Genomic DNA, 15,535 nt, shown 5'->3' on the forward strand with positions numbered 1-15,535 from the left:
CAAGAAAGGCAGAAAAACTTGGTCAGATCAGAAGCTCAAGTCAGCAGCAAAGAACAGCTTGTACATGTCACTTTGGCATTAACTACCAGAGAATGAAAGTCCCCCTATAATCTCAAGGAAAGCACTTCTATAAGGCCAGGTAGCATTTTTCCAACCTATGTCACTCTTAATAACAAGTATTTTGAAGTCAGAAGATTAATGGTTCTGTGTAAGTGACATATTCTCCTGTCTCCTGAATGAAGTTGACTCAGCCATGCTCCACCAACACCCTCTAACATCATAATGGCTTTAAACATTAGCCTTAGAAAACACCACTACCATCCTGGCTGAGAGTAAGTAAACACAGCACCAGCTGTCTTTCAGCAGTAGCAGGAATGAAACATGGTGGTTCTGCACCGGAAAATACCACCTTCCCCAACTCCAAATGAAAACCAGCGACTCTGACATCTAGAGATACTTCCCTTCAAAGGAGAACCAAGCAGTCTCACTCATGTCTATTCTGCAGCTCACCAACATCCACAGAAGGACAATCAGCTCTTGCAGTGCTGTGGGGAAGGCATTTCACAGGGCAGTTCCTGACAGGCACAGTAAGAGTTAAGCTGGAGGGTGGGGGAGAAGCCAGAGGATTGCCACAACATATCATCAGTGGGACTATTAATAGGGTTCAGGTTATAACTTATTCATGAACTTCTGCACTTTTAACTCCTACAGTATGGCAGGGTAACTCGGGAACACTTATGAATGACACTACTAATGCACCAAAAAGAAAGGAAACACATCTCTGCTGCTGTTGCACATTAAACCTATATATTGCTCTTCAAGACTATAGCAGATCAGTCGAGCAGACATGGATACCACTGTTAAAAGATCCGCCCTCAGTGCATCACTACCCCCGCTGGGCCTCAGATGCCTTTGGCAGATACACAGCACATTAAATCTTTTAATCTTGGCTATACTTGCATAACTTGCTGTATGATTCCTGTTTCAGCAAACACTTAGGAGCACTGTCAGACTCAACATGCAGCACCCGTCTCTGCAGCGCCCACGGCCGTGGAGGCCCCGGGCCAGCACAGAGACATTTCCCTTGCTCTTTGCAGGGCCAGTGCAATTCCCAGCCATGCCCTTCCTTAACTGTGCCCCAGTACAACTCACAGCAAACTAATGCTAATCAACTGGGACAAAGCAAACAACCCAAAAAGCTTTGCACCCTGAAACATCCATTCCATGGGTTTTGAAGTTCACACCCACAGAGGGGTTTTGAATGGCCTTGAGGGTGGGGGAGAACAACCACTTGCACCAGGAGGTTATGGCTGACCAGGTAGCACCTGAAAAATCAAAATGGAGCTCATAGAAACTTGAAGACCCAAATTCCTATTGATATTTTAGTTCCTGGAGGGGACCGATATTATCGTGCAAATAATTTAGGACTTAATAGATATGGCAAAGGTGATGGGGTTTGTCAGTAGCAAGGGTGAGGAAAAAACATCAGAGACCAAGTTTATTCCTCTCACCTACACTCCTCGCAAGTGATTTAGCACTTGTCACTGGTCACTGTTTTATCTCCAGTGTCTTAATTGTCTTCCTGCTAGTTAGGGCTCATTGTATGTTATATTGATTGTTTTTTCCCCACTAATTGACTGTGTGGTTGTTGGGTTCTTTAATTGCCATCCTGAAAGGCACTGTAAATTGTCCTGCATCAACATTAGTGAGGTTAAAAAAACAAGAGTGGTGCAAGGAATTTCAGTGTTGATACAGTGGGGAAATATATCAAGGCAGGCAGCTTCTGTCCCTAGCCCAGTCACACAGTCTAAATGCTGAAATTTACCTACTTTCCATCAAGCTTATGATAAATACACAGATGAAGACATGAAGCATGTTCTGTAATCCCAACAAGAAGATCCTTAGATATCTCTCTAGGCTCAGAGGAGAAAAAAACCCTTTGCAAAGGAAATGCTCCACCTTCTGGGAACAGGGCTGCCACCAAACCTACAAGGTCTTTGAGAGCTCTCAGCCAACTCATCCTAACATTGTACACCAAAAATGAAGATTTTCTTATTAGATTCTGGATTCAAGCTCTGGTTTTGAATCATATTCTGGTTCATTATTCATTAACCCAGATGATGGATGTTCACAGCATGTCCTTTCCAACACACATGTGCTTCCTGGATCCCCCTCCAGTTATCTGAAGTTTGATCCAAGCCACAGAAGTTAATGGGTATTTGCTCTAGACTTCTACAGGCCTTTTGGTTCAGATTTTAAAACATTTAATGTTTCTCACAAACCTAAAGATACAGACAGGGACCGAGGGAGATTTTCCAAGTCATCTAATTCTTACTAATTAGCTTCAGCCATGTTAGAGCCTTTGAAAGTTTGACAAAGCACTCACAAGCATTTTTAGACAGTTAAATTGCTTTACCTGAATCAGTCCTCCAGCTCCTATATCTGCAAACATTGTCTGCATATGCAAACCCAAACTCTTAAACCAGGTACACTGGACAGGATGAGTCAGCCCTGCAATATATTTAAATGCTCTGGAGATGACAGAAGACTACGAGAAGGAAGATTAATTAAAGACCTAGACAAGAAAAGACAAAAACCTTTTTTAAAAAGCATTTAGCAATGAAAGGCACTGGGCACTATTTGAGGCTTATTGAATACATGCCGACTCTCTCTTTTCTGGAATAGCATCAATACTGCAATTGATTCCAGGCCTTTTCTTAGAAGAATCCCAGTTCTAATTTAATCCTATTGAGCAGCAGTCAAAATCCCATCAAGGGAGGAATTCCACTCATTTTAGCAAAACATCCAAACAGTGGTGGGTTTGACAAAACCAAAAGATAGGATGCATTTTGCCTATATTTGAAGGGTAACTATGACTGCAGCAGTCCCTGTTGCTGCCACTGCCTACTCCCAAGAATGCAACATCCAGGACTTTGCTTGTTTCCCTATTAAGGCAACAAAAATGCTTGGCTTAGTTTTGTGTAAAAATGAAAAAAAAAAATTTAAAGATGCCAAACTATTGGTGCCTGGTGCTTCCATTTTTTTCCTTTTCTTTTTTTTTGTTCCCCTAGGTAAGAAAAAATCCCTCCCTGCCTATGCAAACATCCATGAGGAGACAGTTAAAGGTTCTTTTTCACAAGGTCCTTTTTCATCTGAGTATAACCATCCTGATAACCTATCCAATGTGTAGTCCCATTTCTCAGCACCTTCACACTGACCCAGTCAATACAGGAGGTTATGTTTCAGCTGACAAGAATATGCTATGAAAACTTATGTTTGCTATTCCTACTTACACTGACCTCTCTGTTATTCCTTCTCACCCCTCCTAGATGTAAGAAAAGCAACAGAAGAAGAATCACCCCCTTGACGCTTGAAATCTATCCCCCAGCCTTCTCCAAATCACTTGAGTGGTTCTTACTGTAAGTGAGGAGCCAAGGGAGTGTATGTGTTGTCCTGCCACATTTAAACACCTTTCTTTAATTTCAGGACTCTCTTCTTGAACTTTAACGGAATGATTAGTAATGTGCTGCAGTAGCAGAAAGAGGAGGAATGGAACCGAAGCAAGGAAAACCTAGGGATGCAATCCCATCCATCTTCAGATGCCACATCCTCAACAATATCTGCTGTGACCACCAATTCATTAGACTGATGCAATCTATCCAGTAATAGCCCACAGCCCGTCCCTGCTGCCTCCACAGAGCAGCTTGTTAACCACTTACAAGGTAGCAAGTCAATGCAGAACCATTTTTCTCAGGCTTCATGGTTTCCCAGCATTAACCTTATTAACCTTTAAGCACAGCAAAAGGGCTGTTTATTTGCTTAAACATCTGCTTTGGATTTAAGTGATAAGCACGTGGTGGTAGGAGCAAGTGGAAAAGGGAGGAACACCTTGGATGGTGCTGGCCTGGCCTCTCCCAGGCTGGTGGCAGAGCACACGCCCATCAGCCCTGGGAGGACAGTCGAGGTGGACTCTGTTTCATGACCTGAGGAAGTGCTGGGTTTAGTTGGGCTTTTTTTCACAGGAGGGGGATGGAGGAGTTTCTATTTCTTTGGATCCTGCTGCCCTGTGCAGATGTTCTGTTCGGCTGCACTTTAATGTTTTATCTACTAATGGACCAACTCAGTACTCATCATCTTCTTTCAGAGTTCTGCATTTACGTGTATCCAGGGTATCCAAACTCAGCCCATAGCTTTAATTTCTCCTAAAACTCAGACAAAGGCACAATTCTTTGGTGTTCTTTCTGCCACCTCTTTTATGAACCTGTCCCTGTTGTTCTCAGACTAGCTTGGATCAACTTCTCACTAAAACTGGATTCACACTGGGCAGCTTAAAAAAGAATCATACACGTGCATGCACACACAAACCAACGTAATGTACATCTAATTCTAAGGAGCTGATGGCTACTTAGGATCAGTTCACTTTCTAAATGAGAATAGATGAAATACTCATCAGAGAAGTCTACTCAGTGCTTCTGCAGCTTTGTCCAATGCTCAGGTATTTTGAAATATTTCCATCTTCTGCCAGTGCAAGCAGAATCAGTTTCTCTGGACATCTTTAACTCTCACCTTCCTCCCAACACGGAGGCCCATTCTCCCCATGTCTTCTACTCCAGTCTCATCACCTATTGGAAAGTCCACAGGGAGAAACAAGAAACAAGTGTTCTCCTTTGGCCATACATAGTGTTCATGTCATGTCCTGTATGTGATATTTATCAATGTTATTTAACTGCAAACCTGATCTGATGCTCCACGTTATTTCCTAGCTCTATGCCTTATTGTAGGAACACGAATAGACAGCGTGACAGGGGTTCAAAATGAGAAAGGGAGCAGAGACAATCTCCAAGAGTTTTATATCTGCATATTGAGGTGCCTGACAAAGGTTTGCAAGCATATTTTGCCTGTGAACAGCACACTACCCACCAGTATTTGCTGTGTCTGAAGGTGCCAAAAAAGCAAGCTTGAAACACACACAGGGGAAGGACTGAGTTGAAAAAAAGCCAATTTAGTATCTTTCTGCTCCCAACAACCATCAAGCACATAAATGAGTCTTGCACTCTTCTTTCCTCATCTTCACTCTGTGGCCACTCTCCAAAGAGAAGGCGGTGTGATGAGCCAGAGGAAAGCAAAGCAAAACATCCCTGTTTCAAGATCTCATTAACTGGGAAGTTAATAAGTGCACTGAAGCTTTCATTCCTAAAGCTGAAACAGGAAAAGTTGAGAGGAGAAAAAAATACTTCTAAAGTGTCAGAATTTTTATTTCTCATCTTTAATGGTGCCTCTGTACATTTTTAATATCTGCTCTTCCACTTGAAACCCACAGGAGAAAGGTTTAGGGAGCCAGAACTTACTGGAGTGCTTACATCCACATTTCAAAAACCAAAGCCTTCCCAAAGAAAATAAGATACTGATTGAAAAACTGTATGAAGTCTGTCCTCCATATAATCTAGAAGCTTATTAGCTACTTTTTGACTCTTGAGCCATTAAGGTTCACTGGCTTCATGCTTTCAATCTCATCTCCTAATACCCTCTCTGGGCCAAAAATCTTCCTTAGTCTTCCTTCCCTGATCTCCTCAGAACTTCACCCTTCATCTCTGCAGTGGAGAGGAGGGGAAGGAGACAAGGAGCTGTTCTATACAGCAGCTAGAGGGGGTCAGAGATTTAAATTTACCCAGAGGACAGATGATATATTTAAAAAAAAAAAAAAAAACAAAACAACAAACCCCACCCAGAAACAAGCCAGATTCAAGGCAACACCAGTTGTCTTTGTTTCAAGAACAAGAACTAAGTCAAAAGCCTGTGATCATGACAACAGGATCCTTCCACTTTCAGCAAGAAAAAGCACCTGAACACTATGGTAAAGATTTACACAGTTTATAGTTAGCAAAAGGCTCAGGTTTTCTTTTACACAAAAGGAAAACTAATCCTAAGGAGAACAGAAGGCTGTTTAATTTTTTAAGTCATCCACTATTAAATAAATACAGGGCAGAATCAATGGCTTCTGCTGAAATTCAGCAAAACTTCCTTAGCGTTTTGGAACATCTCTTTTAATTTCCATTGGGGGTGATTTTTTTCTGTTTCAAAATAAAATTTTTCTTTTGGAAGAACCAATAATCAAAGACCATAATTCCTCACTTGCTACATGTTTATTTGCTTCCAGCTTCTTAAGATCAATGTACTTATGTCTAAAAATAATCACAAGTGCTACTAAAAGTGCAAATAAATTCTAAGCAGCCTAGCAAAGCAATGCTCGTAAACAATAGTCAATGTTCATAAGCAATCCTCTGAAAACAGATGTGGTAAAGAATTAATTACTGCTTGTACTGTCTTAGGACTTCAGATCACTACACAGGGTTGACCCAAATCATCTGCATAAGACCCTGGGGACATGCATGATCCCACTTTTCAGAAAGTCTCTCCACTCCAGTTTGTGTGTTAGCACTTAGCCAAAATTAAGAAAACCTTTTCATTTGCCTAAACTGGAGCCTAATAGGTTTTGTTTATTTTTGTCTCCTAAAAGTGCCTCTGGTACTTAGAAATCTGTTATTTAACTTGGAGTTCAGACTAACACCCGTTACTTTGAGAGGAAGAGAAGGGTTGGGCTTATCCCAGATCCTTGTCCAGCATGCCAGGACCACACTTGTGATTGTTATCACTGCCACCCATGGAATTGCCCAAGCAAAATCAGGACATCATCACTGCCATGTGAATCCAGTGTTTTGTCACAGGGTACTGAAAACTGGTGCCTGGGAAACAGCAGCAAGAGCTCCAGTTCATTCCTGTTCCAAATGCAACCTTTGCATCATTTATACTTAGAGTCAGGGGGATTGTACAGTATTTGTGTGCATCTGGTGTGGCTCCCTCCCCTTGAGAGCCTCCACTGCTCTGTCCTGAGGCCACAAAGGTCACTGCTGAGGAGGGGGGGAGTTTCAGTGTGTTCACATTAAGCCAGACTGATGTCTGAAACTTAATGAAAGTTTTGCTTTCTCTTGTGCTCTTCCTAATTTTCACTTTGGGTCACCTCCCTTTCAGCAGCAGAAGAGGCAAGAGGATTCATCCTGGCTGTTGGAGTCAGTTCTTCACAATAAATTACACTTAAAATTCCTTTTAATACTCTGCTTAGACATACTGTAAGAGAAGAATGGATATCCCAAATAATTAAAATATGTTTAATTTGCATGGAGCTCAGGGCATTGTTCTGACATCAAACATCACTGTCAACCATATGTGGAATTTCAACTGCCAAGTGCTTCATTTATGTGAAAATTAGCTTAAGTGTACAAAGAATGAAAAATTTATGATTATTTCACATTTTAATAAATGCAGTGCTATGCATTAATTTAGACTTCTAAAACAATTTTGACAGTGACAAGGGAATCCTTCACAGACTAAGTGCTGTAGCGTGCTGTGTTTCACATGTCCTGCGGAATTATGTGGTAGAGTGTTAAGGCAGTTAGATTTTTATGTTTTTAAACAAAGATATGATATGACTATATCACTTAAAATACTTCTTCAGTTCACTCTTTCCCCTGTTCTCCCATGAGAAACTACAGTACCTATCAATAGCTTTCAGACAGATCGGCATCTCGCATTACACAAAAATGTTTGCAGTGAGGAAAAAAAGTGCATATATTACATTGTTCAATATAACAGGCATTGGCAACTTTCCCCAGACTTTTGTTGCACAGGAAAATCACTTGGATGGTGACAGAATCTTCCACAAGGTGCTAAGATCTGACACCAGTGCATTATTTTTCATGAGTATCTTCTGTTCTTCATAATAAAAGACAATGCTGCACCATTTCTAATGGGCCATATGGGCTTTCTCCAGACCTAAATGGCAATCCCAGAATGTTTTTGTATCTGGAGTACCCCAGACTAAGAGAGGAAACATTAGCAACACCTTAGGAGCTGCTGCTTCTCTTGGTCCAACCAGAGGTCCCCTTCAAATGCCATTTTTCACATAATGATCAACTTTGCATTTTGCATGACAAAATTAATAAAGCACTTCTGTAAACAGAATCGTAGATTAGTTTGGGTCAGAAGGGACCTTTAAAGGTCATCTAGTCCAACCCCTCTGCAATGAGCATGGACATCTTTAACAAATGCCTGAAATACTTTACAACACCCCCAACTCAAAATATAAATGACACAAGGAAATAAGAGGATTTTAGCTGTTCTCAGCCCACACAACTCTGACTTTTGTGCTTTATAAGATCTGGCATTTACAGACGTGTTAAACACAGTGCACTCCCCTCTCTGCATGTATTGCACGCTCAAAATCTACATTAAAAGAAGGTTATTAACACCATCCTGCAAGAGTTCAGAAAAGAGACCAAACCCAACTTCATTCTGCCATTTCCTAAGGTGGGGCTCTTTGAACAAAACTCTTTGGTGTATTTCCATTTCTTCTTTTTTATTTTTCTTTTTTTAAAAAGCAAACTTATAAAAATGGAAATTCTATCACATAGCCTCACCTTGAGCACAGATGAATTATAAACAGGGTTTGATCCTTCAGATCCACCTAGAGCTCTCAGCATGTGAGCTTATCTAGTAACCAAAAGCAGCAAAAAGCCTTCATCCTATCTGAGAATCAGCTCTGAAAGGAGATGAGATCAGACATATGCTTTGCTATTGGCTTTCATGGCTGTTTCCTGACAGCAAAATAGTACTAAGAATAAAGAACCTTAAGACCCATTCCAGCTGCTTTAAAAAAGGTATGATCTGGCAGGCACAGCTCCCCTGTAAACTCTGAATTGTGAGTCAAAATCCCCACTTCATGGTGAGGTTACTTACGGCGTGTGCTGCCAGAAAGCAGATCTTACTCCTCATTGCAGGAACACCGAGGGCGAGACTACTCTATACTAGGATAGGAGCAAACTTTCTTTCTGTGTGTCTTTGGCAAAAGAAAGCTTGATCTGGGAGGGGAACCAGTCACTTAGAAAATCCGCTCACTGGGTTGGACATGTTTATTTTGTATTTTGCAGGTCCACGACCTTTTGGATTAATGTGTGAAGGGCCACTCTCTCTAGATGGAAGCAGAGCCCAGGACACTGCTGGAGTCCCTCGTGTGTCATAGCTTGGTGGTTTGGATGCCACCAGCCAAGCACAGACTGTCTTCAGGCATTTCTAGACTGGGTGGGTAGGCACAGGCTGACGTGGTCCCACCTGCTCTCCCAGAGGAGTCTGGATTGAGGCACTCTTTGTATAGGCAGAAGGAAACCAAGGGAAGAAGGAGGTTGTGGGTATCCTTGGCTTTGCAGAGGGAACTGGAAAATTCCTGTGGGAAGACACCTTTCCAGGGAAAGATTCGTGGGACCTAGAGGGTCACAAATTAACAAAAGGACCAGCAGCTCTGATGGCTGTACAAAACGCAGCAATCAGTAAGAAGGATGCCTTTTCTGTAAACAGTTGTGGTCCGAGATTGAGGTGAATCCCTCCACCCTGCTCTGCAGCTTGCCCTGTGAACACTGCAAGAAGTCACTGCAGGCAGAGCTGGTCACTCTCATTGCTCCCCTCGAGTGCCCCCCACCAGCCTGACACCACACAAGGGACAGCATGTGCCACCTGCTTTGCTTGGTCCTGCTCACCAGTGCACTAACACCTCTCCAGCCTTAAAGCTAAGGGTCTGCACTTGTTCAGTTAGTGCCTGTCAAGAGAAAATTAAAATGCAAACAAGAAAATCAATGTCTGGGGGGTTTTAATAAGCTCTTTACTGGCATTATGCTGCGAGTGCAAACTGATGTTTGATACCACTGGTCCACCAGGGCAAATACTGGTTCAAAAAGAAACCCCTGGGATTAAAACATCTTCATGGGCTTTGCACTGGATAGTAGATATCTCATAACTTACATAATCACTTCAAGTGGGATTTCAAAAGTATTCTGCTCTAGTCTTATTGCATTTCCACCACAAATTGAAGCTAATTTTAAGTACTGATTTGAATAGAGACATTTACGAGACTTAATATTTCTCCAACAATTTTACTAAGCTTTTGTGCAGTCTGTAAGTCAGACGAGAATTGTATTTGCATATTTGTAAAATAGCACGTGGATCATTTTCATTTGGAGAATACAACAGAAAACTGCCATCAGAAAACTAAAAGGAAATCTAGAAGATGTAGGCATTAAAAGCAGATGAGGGGCTGGCATCTGGTCCTTTATTCGGCTCTTGATTTGTGTAGAACACAACTTTCTGAATGTATGGGGGAAAAGTTTCATGTGATTCAAGGACCACAGTGGGATGCTTTTAGCCAGATGAAACTGAGATCATTCCAGTTAAATATTTGCTGGAGGAGGTTAAGCCTTCAACCTACTACCAACAGGCTGCCCCAAGGAATTGTTCCTAACTGCAGAATATTTTGTCAAAAGCACTGTCATCACATGCACTTTTCAAACCAGTAACACTAAACCAGAGGACTGAAGCTGTGGAGAAGGAAAAGGCAGCACAGGGAGCTTGCAGCAGCCAGGAGACCAAGGCAGCAGCAAAGAGAGTGACCTGTTGTTTATATCAGTGGTGACCAAATCTGGACTCCCCTGCCAATTTTGCAGCACCAGTGCAAGACAGTCACTAACAATCTTGCTTTCATGCTTTGATCAGCTAAAAGGTATCAGTAATACATGGAGGCATCAGTAATGAAACACCCTCTAAGGAGATTTGCTGATGCTTTACCAACAGCAGGATGTTTTCAGAGAGGAGATGAGTGTAGTCAAGGACATTTGGCATCTCTGCCTCCAGCATCAGCTCCGAGCTGAACAGGAGGCTGGGCTGGGTTCACCATTTGCTCAAGGCCTCTGTAACACACTGGTTCAAATTACTCACTGGGCATTTATCAGCTTCTGCTCCCAGCCTCTTTAATTTGCCTTAGCTCTGCACCCTTTTTGCTCAGTTTTCAAACTGTAGATTCACATTTCCCATTTTAATCAGAAAGCTGCATTTGGAAACATGCCAGGAGAGGCAAAGATCAACACCAGGATGAGATTTCAGCCATGGGATTCTTCAGTGAGAAAAAAAAAAAGGCAGAAATGAAAGATAAATTGAGAGAGAAGCAGATACAGAGGGAGGTGGTAGAGCTGAAGATGGTAATGGGCCGTGGGAGCAGAAGGGGCAAAATAGGGTCAGGACAGACTGAAACTTCACAAGTGAGACTCACTGAGAATGAAGATGAACCAAGATCTTGTCAGTCACCTGTTAGATACCATAAGAGGAATTGTCTCTTCACCTTTTGACTTACAGGGCCCCATACATTGCTGCAGAGCAGTAAAAATATTAGAAGTTCTGTGCAAACGAGGCTGCTGGATGCTGCTGCTCATATTGTGAGTCAGGGTTTCTGCACTAGTCCAAGGCCAAAGTCCAAGCAGACTTAAGAACACAAAAATCATTAGATGTGAATTCCTCAGAAGCAATCAAAAAGCAGCCAGGATTCAGGTTAATGCCTTTGGTCATCTCCTTTTTAATGAGCCTGAACAACAATATATTTTCAGCTACAAATACACCGCAGGCATAATGTATGGAGGCACCCAGGGTGATTGCAGAACCAGGTGAAACAGAAAATTCAGTCAAATCCTCCACAGAAACAGTAGGTTTGGAAAAGACCTCCAAGGTCATCAAGTTCCAGCCTTTGACCCCAAACCACCATGGATGGAGGCTCTGCCCCAGTAAGGTTGTCTGGACAAGTCTCTACAAGCCAGTCTCCATACGAGAGACAAGCAGAGATACACACAGCACAGCTCACACACGTTGGCTGCCTGGCACACTAATATCTGTTTAAGGTTCCACCCACAGTACATCCCACCCACAGCACGTACCCTTCCTGTGTGTGCAAACAGTGACGTTTACACTGGGGGAATTCCAGGTGGGATGATGCCCCTGAGGTCCTGCAGTCACGACAAAGCTGGGCTTGTGCCCCTAATCCTCCAAACAGGAGGCAGGAGATAAACTGTCACTGGAAAACGGATGTTGAACACATCCTTCCCACACCTCCTGCCAGCTGCTTGCAGCAGGGCTGGCATGAGATTTACAGCCAGCTGCTAACCTTAGCGGGAGGTACCATGCCACAAGAGCAGGTAGATGAAACAGGGAGAATCTGTCGAGGATTTAAGAGAAACAAAAAGAAAAAGAAGAAAAAAAAAAAAGAGAAAGAATTAAATAGAAAAAGGGGTTGGGGGATAATTACAAAACAAGTATTTTTAATGGTTGCTGGCAGAAACCCCAACCCTTGTATTTAAATGGCTTTTTTAATTAAAAAACAGCAGGCTATGAATGCTAATCTCTCTGAGCAGAAAGCTCCTGATGGTTTGCCTGTTTCCAGAAGACTAAATCAATCAGCAAGAAGGCTAACCCCATCTCGGGAACAGGCATTTCAGAAGGGCCTAAACTTCCAAAGTCTATGTGTGCTGCACTCCTGTACACACACAGGGCAAGATGTAAACCAACACCAAAACTACAACATTCACAAAAATGTCCAATGGTGGTTCAACTTTCCACCCCCTAGATTTGATCTGTCTTTCCTCGTTACTTCAAAATGTTTTTTTTCTAGCTAAAAATATCAGTGGAGGCCTGCCAGGCTAAAATGTGCAGTTTGAGTCCCTAAGTGTTTGGGTAGGGAATATTCCAATTGCTCCACATTTTTGCCTATGTAAACTATTTAACTTGCAAATCAGAAAGCAATGTTGTATGACACACTTGGGTTTTTCTTGGAATCTCAGCAGACATGCAGTGAAAAAAATCAGCATATAACCAGCAAAGAGTGAGAGGAGAGAGAAAGCAAGGGAGAGAGAGAGAAAGGGATGTCAACCATATAGTACAAAAATAAATTGTTAGCAATTTTTTATGAACTGAGGTTTCCCAAATGTAAAGCAATTTAACAATTTTGTGCCATTGCAATTCACTGGATCTGTGGGTAGAGGGATTTTAAATGAAAATCCAGCCCTATTCTATTCTGTGGCAAGAATTATGTGTCATTTTGTTTCTTTCCCACATTTTGTATTTGTATAAAGTGTTAGAGAAAGGAAGCCTCATCACCACCAGGAAACAGCATGAGGGAAATACTGGTGCTGCAGAGCAGTGGAAAGCTTCCTAACCTGGCACTGATATGATCTGGTTTAACTAGATTCGGAGCCTCCTTTTCCAAGCCAGAAAGCTTCTGTGCCCATTTCCAAGCAGGGACTGTCCATCCTGCTCCGACTGGGGAAGCAGTGATGGTGCCCCAGGGCTTGGCTTTTGTCTCTGTGCCCAATGGCACATGGGGGCTGTGGTTACAGGGACAAAGTCTGTGCCCTGAGGCTGTGGCTCAGCCCAGCTCTGGGCACAGGGTTTACAGGTCTTGCTCTGTGCTGCCTCTCAGTCGAAGTAACTGGAAGTCCACGTGGAGTTGTGGAAGAGGAGTTAACAGAGCCCAGAGTCAAGGAGCAGCAGCGTGGCAGGGCGGTCCTTCCACATATACTCAGGACTTGCTCAAAACACATGTCAATGAGACTCAACTTTAAGCCTTGCCTGTGGGGACCCTCTCCCTCCCTCCTCCCTTTCACCACACTCCTTTCCATTGCCTTGCCTGTGCTCCCTGCAGTTGCCTCTTTGCCCAGAGATGGATTCCCCTCCAGAGCTGCTTCCCCAGCATGTGGCTAATGGGAGAAAAGCTGGGAGAGAAGCTGGGAGACTCCCTCCCTTATAAGGAGCACGGGGTACTGCCCACCCTCCCTTCACCACCATTTCCATTCTCCAGTTTCAGGGCAGCTTCTGAACCATCAGTGTCAGGTTGCAAGACAGACAGCAAGGAGCAAATCTTAGCCTCCTCTGAAAGCACAGGATCCCCACCTGACACACAAAATGCCTTCCACCTCCAAACACCTGGTCTTTTCCAGCAGCACCACACATCAGAGCAGGTGCTGTGCCAGTCTCTTGGCCTCCGCTCTCTCTCCCCACACTGCTGTGTCATTTCTTCCTCCTCTATCATTGTGTCAGCTCCTGCTGATGGAGCTGACCTCCCTGCTCCTCCAGACGTTGCATCCGAGCCCTCCAGCACACACATCCCTCTCCAAGCACGTTAAGGAAAGTACATTCCAAATTAGAAGCTGATTACACAGTTTGCACTGGAGCTGGGGAGTATATAAACCCAGTGGACTCCTTGCAAAGCCTGTGCTTTCCTTAACTGAGTGTGCCTTGTTCCCACATGTGGGAAAAAACAGAGCAGGACTACCACAGTATGCAAAAAACCCCCAAGTATCATGTATGTGCACCAAAGTTAACCAGTCCACGGGTCTCATGAAGGACAGAGGTGCTCAAAAAAACATTTTGTGCCAAGCTGTTACAGAGAAAGAGGAGATAAGCAAGACCATCACTGATGTGCACATCTTTTCTAGCATCTGACTGCATCAGGAGCCACAGTTTCTGCATGGTTCCTTCAGAGGCAGGGAGAGTTTACTATACACCAAGACTGACACTGAGAAAAGTGACAAGTGAAAAGCCTCAAAGATATCACCAACCACTCTGCATGACCACACTTGATGTGCCTGGATGCCTCGTACAGCTCATGTCATAACTTTGAGGCACGCTGTAAGACTCAATGATGAAAGTAGCTTTGCAGAGGTGCCATTCAAATTACTGCCTGGGTGCCCTTTTCTTAAATCAGGCTAAGCTTTCACTGGGATCAAGGTAGGGAACAGCTCCAAGGAATTTCTCCGCAAATTCATTTTGCAGGATGCTGATTTCTCATTATGAGAGAACACAAATCCATTTGACAAGAAATGTTCTCTTTCCATTCTCATTTTGTTTCACAACCTATGGTCTAAACCTCGGGTGACTTTCCAAATAAGCCAGCGCTCGTCCTTGCAAAGGAATCTCTGTAGGTAACAAACACATAGAGCACGTTGGCACCTTCTGTGCTACTGCAGAGTGCAGCAAGAGAGCATAGGAATACCTTGACAAAAGTTATGTATGCTCCTCATACTGCATGCAAGAAATCAAGAAGATTTTGCAGACTTTAGTGAATTGTGCCCCACAGCCTTGCCAAGTCGTCCTTTTTTCCCATTTCTCAGATGGGGGAACACGAGGGATGGCTGATGGGAAAGGAGGCCTCTGGAAATTCATTCCCAAAGCAATATCAACCCTAGATCAAATGAAATCCGTACTTCAAGAACTAGACCACTCTGTGCTCCAAAACCAATAAATTGATGCTTCATGCAGTGACGGCTGAGTTTATACATTTTGCATTCAAGTGTCACACTGACACTTGCCATTCTTGGCACTGAGGAGCTAAATTTATCACTGCCTTCTTTAATATGCCCTAAGAAAGACAAAACTAGAGATGTCCTCCCGTCTGGGTTGCCGGCAGCTCGCCGTTGTTGATCCAGCCACGGAACAGGCAGCGCTGCAGCCGCACCAGAAAGCCTTTCCAGTTTGATTTGCTCTTTCCATTGAACAGCAGCGTGTGGATCAAACGAGGCTGAGCAGCCTGCTGTCCACCTGCTTCTCAAGTGCAATGAAGCAGAAGGAAACTACTCTGACAATTTGAAAGGGGACTACAACCAATTTAGAAGGA

At 43.3% G+C, this 15,535-nt stretch overlaps 1 protein-coding gene and 1 long non-coding RNA gene across 2 annotated transcripts in view; one reads left to right on the forward strand and one right to left on the reverse strand.

Annotated features, from left to right (window-relative positions):
• The window catches only part of LOC116790940 (BEN domain-containing protein 5-like), a 910,541-nt gene that overhangs the window by 295,773 nt on the left and 599,233 nt on the right, over window positions 1-15,535 (reverse strand). The window lies entirely within an intron of this gene.
• LOC116790944 lies at window positions 294-9,101 on the forward strand. The gene is made up of 3 exons (XR_004358561.1): window positions 294-332; window positions 3,330-3,419; window positions 8,985-9,101. It is a non-coding gene; the product is annotated as an uncharacterized LOC116790944 (long non-coding RNA).

The sequence above is a fragment of the Chiroxiphia lanceolata genome, chromosome 9 (assembly GCF_009829145.1).
Source record: "Chiroxiphia lanceolata isolate bChiLan1 chromosome 9, bChiLan1.pri, whole genome shotgun sequence".
Classification (NCBI taxonomy): Eukaryota; Metazoa; Chordata; class Aves; order Passeriformes; family Pipridae; genus Chiroxiphia; species Chiroxiphia lanceolata.